Source organism: Myotis davidii, unplaced genomic scaffold, assembly GCF_000327345.1.
Source record: "Myotis davidii unplaced genomic scaffold, ASM32734v1 scaffold1312, whole genome shotgun sequence".
NCBI lineage: Eukaryota > Metazoa > Chordata > Mammalia > Chiroptera > Vespertilionidae > Myotis > Myotis davidii.
Window position 1 is genome coordinate 13,493 of NW_006284000.1, and position 4,365 is coordinate 17,857.

General features: G+C 37.1%; 1 protein-coding gene across 1 annotated transcript in view; it reads left to right on the forward strand.

The window, feature by feature from the left end:
• LOC102770513 (adhesion G protein-coupled receptor E2) overlaps positions 1-4,365 on the forward strand; it is a 27,229-nt gene that overhangs the window by 11,915 nt on the left and 10,949 nt on the right. The window lies entirely within an intron of this gene.

Genomic DNA, 4,365 nt, shown 5'->3' on the forward strand with positions numbered 1-4,365 from the left:
AGAGGAATATTTTGATAGAACTTGAGAAAAGTCTAGCTGCAGCCCTCCAATTGTTGAAATTCCTGACAGGAGAAAATGTGCATCCATCCAGCATTTGTGATGGGAACCCCTACATGGTGAAAACTGATTTTGCAAAGCTCTTAGGGCATCTTCCAATGCTATAATTCAGAGATTCTGTGTAATAGCTGTATTTTTTTATGCAAGATGAGAAGATGTGGGAAATAAATATCTGCCTTGAAATGAAGTGACAGTTGGGTGTCATGGGGGTCAGTGGCTATAAGAAGTGTGAGGTGGTGGGGTGTCTTCCATAATCCTTCACATGTCATGGTTAGATAGATAGGTAGTTAGGTTGGTCAGAGGGCTAGTAGATAGGTATAGAGATTAGATAGACAGAAAGGCGGCCACATAGATCTATTGCCCTTCTTCTAAGCACACTGAGATCATAGTTTTCCCATTGATGTGATGAGGAAAACAGCTCATGCTGAGCTGTAGGTAGTGTGTTGTCCAAGTCAGCTAATGAGGAAGCCAGACACCCAGGGACCTTATCCCAATATTGATTAATCTATTTCCCCTCATTGACCCAGATTCTTGACAGTTAAATTTGACATTATTTCATTAATAATAAATGACTGAAAACAAACAAAAAACATATTTGGAAAATTTTTGATACCATTATACCACAATCTAGATGATAGAATCAAATTTAAAAAAAAAATGCATCTGACATAATAATATTCTGATTAACAAATGCCAAATCCTCATTATGCCTAATATTATCCTATATAACCAAAGGCTAATATGCAAATAGACCAAACTGCAGAATGACTGGTTACTATGACACGCACTGACCACCAGGGGGCAGATGTTCAATGCAGGAGCTGCCCCCTGGTGATCAGTGTGCTCCTCAGCCAGAAGCCAGGCTCAAGGCTAGTGAGCGCTCTGACTGCCAGCTTAGCCATCAGTCAGATTTCCCCCCAAGGGCTCCTAGACTGTGAGAGGACACATGCCAGGGCTGAGGGAACCCCCCCGCAAACCTCCAGAGCACGAGTTTTCATGCACTGGGTCTCTAGTAATTATACTAAATAATTTAAGGTAAAATAGAAATGGCTTCAAAAGAAAACAAATTATTAAATTTGGAGGAATACAATTTAATATTATCTGATATTTAAGTGATTTGTTTTATTAAGGTAAATTTCACATAACATAAAATCCACTATTTTAATTAAAGTGTACAATTCAGTGACATTTCATACATTCACAGAGTTGTACAACTATCACCTCTATTTATTTATTTTTTAATATGTTTTTGTTGATTTCAGAGAGAGGGAGAGAGAAAGATAGAAACATCAATGATGAGATAAACCAAAAAATCTGTATCTGTATATGCATAGCCCATGGACATGAATAATAGGGTAGTGAAAACAGAGGGGTGGGGGTGCCAGCTGGGAGGAGGAGGGTAAAGGAGGGGAAAATGGGTGATATCTGTAATACTATCAATAATAAAAAATATATACCTTTTTAAAAATGGCTGTCTCCTGCATGTCCCCTACTGGGGATTTAGCCAGAAAGCTGGGCATGTGCCCTGGTCCAGAATCTGTGACCTCCTGGTTCGTGGGTTGATGCTCAACCAATGAGACATACCGGCCAGGCCATCACCTCTATTTCTAAAGTGTTTTCATCATCCCAGAAGTGAACACTGTACCCACTTAGCAGTTACTTCTCATTCTCGCGCACCCCTACCCCCAGCCCTTGGCAAGCATTTATCTGTTTTCTGTCTCTATGAATTAGCCAATTCTGTACATTTTATATAAATAGAATGATACAATACATTTCCTTATAGTCTAGCTTCTTTCACCTAGCATACTGTTTTCAAGGTCATCCATATGGTAGCATATACCATATGGTTGAATTCTATTCCATTGCATGTATACACCACCTTTTGTTTATTCATCCATTCATCCATTTATGGACATTGGATTGTTGCCACCCTTTGACTATTGTGAATTGAGTTACTATGATATTGGTGTGTAAGTTACTGTTTGAATAACTGTTTCAGTTCTTTGGGTCCATATGTAGGAGTGGAATTGCTGAGTGATATGCTAATTATATCTCCAACATTTAGGAATCACCAAACTATTTTTCCAAATGGCTGCACCATTATACATATACATACTCCCTACCCCAAGCAATGTGCAACGGTGCCAACCTTCACATCCTCAGCAAAATGTGTTACTTCCATTTTGTTTTGGTTTTATTAAAGCTTTTCTAGTGTGTCAGGTGACATCTCGTTAAGGTTTTGATTTGCATTTCCCTAATGAATAGTGATATTTAATATCTTTTCATGCGATTATTGAACATTTGTGTATTATTTTTTCCTGAGAAATGTCTGTTCAAGTCCTATGCCTATGTTTTAATTGCATTGTTTGGCTTTTTGTTGTTTTGTTTTAAGTGTTCTTTATATATTTGCTAGTGGACCCTTATGAGACATGTGATTTGCTAATATGTTTTCCCATCCTATAGATTCTTTTCACTTTCTTCATAGTCTATTTACTTTAATAAATAGGTGCATTAAATTTTGATAAAGCCCATTTTATTTATTTTTTTCTTTTCTTGTTTGTACATTTTATGTCATATCTAAGTACTGATTGCCAAATCCCAGGTCATGAAGATTTACTTCTGTGTTTTCTACTAACTTCTATTTTTATTGTATTTTTAATGTTTTTATTGATTTTTTTAGAGAGAGAGGAAGGAAGAGCGATATATAGAGAGAAACATCAATGAGAGAGAAACATTATTGATTGGCTGCCTTCTGCACACACACCACAGGGGATTGAGCCTGCAACCCGAGCATGTGCCCTGACTGGGAATCGAGCCAGGGGGCTTCTTGATTCCTGGGTCAAAGCTCAACCACTGAGCTACATGGACTGGGCCTAACTGTTTTATTTTTAGCTCTTAAATCTAGGTCTTTGACGCCTTTTTACCTGATTTTTGTGTATTTTGTGCATAGACTATTCTTTCCCTCATTGAAGGGTATTGCTGAAAATTATTTGACATAAATAAATGGGTTTATTTCTAGACTCTCAATTTTATTTTGTTGGTTTATATGTCTACTCATATGGCAGTACCGTACTGCTCTGATTACTGTATAAGTTTTGAAATCAGGAAGTGTGAGTCCTCCAACTTTGTTTTGCATTTTCAATATTGTTTGGGTATTGGGGCCTCTTGCAATACCATATTAATTTTAGGATGAGCTTTTCCATTTTTGCAAAAAAGAAATGCTGTTGGAGTATTGTTAGTATTGCATTGAATCTGTACATCACTTTTGAGAATATTGCCATGTTTACAATATTGTCTTCCAATTCATAATCACAGGATACTTTTCAACTTATTTAGGGTTTTTAAATTTCTTTAGCTATATTTTATAGTTTTCAGTGGACAAGTCTTGAGCCTTCTTTGATAAAGTTATTCCTGATATTTTGTTGAAGATTTTTGCATCTATGTTCATAAGACTTAATGATCTATAGTTTTGTTTTCTTTTGATGTCTTTTTCTGGTTTTGTTTTTAGCGTAACTGTGGCCTCATAAAATTACTTAGTGTTCCTTTTCATTGTATTTTTTTAGGAATTTACAAGAATTTGTGTTAATTCTTCCATAAATGGTTAGTCGAATTCGGGTCTTCACTTTTCATTTTGGAAAGTTGTGGGGTTTTTTAAATATATCTTATTGATTTCAGACAGGAAGGGAGAGGAGAGAGAGAAATATTAATGTTGAGAGAGAATCATTGATAGGCTGCCTCCTGCATGTCCCCTACTGAGGATATAGCAACCTGGGCATGTGCCCTTGACTGAAATAGAACCCAGGACCCTTAGTCCACAGGCCAATGCTCTGTCCACTGAACCAAACCAGTTGGGGCCATTTTAGAAAGTTTTAATTACAAATTCAATCTCCTCACTTGTGACAAGTCTGTTCAGACTCTAGTCCTTCAGGTACTTTTATAGTTCATGGCTTTGTAAGAATTTATTTCATTCAGGTTATATAATTTGTTGTTGAATAATTGTTCATAATTTCTCTTATAATCCTTTGTAAATTCAGATGATTGCTGTATATATATATCATATACAAAATATGTGTATTATTCTAATATATACTAGAGGTCCTGTGCACAAAATTTGGCTCCCTAGGGGGCTGGCAATCAGTGCCAAGCAGAGCCTTCCTGTTACTGGACAGGGCCTCCCTCCCCCTGCTGCCAGCAGCTGGCCAGGGGCTTCCTTCATTTGGCGCCAGCCCCTGGTGATCAGTTCACATCATAGCAAGCGACAGGTCTCCCAGTCAAATCCCCACAGGAACAATTTGCATATATATATAT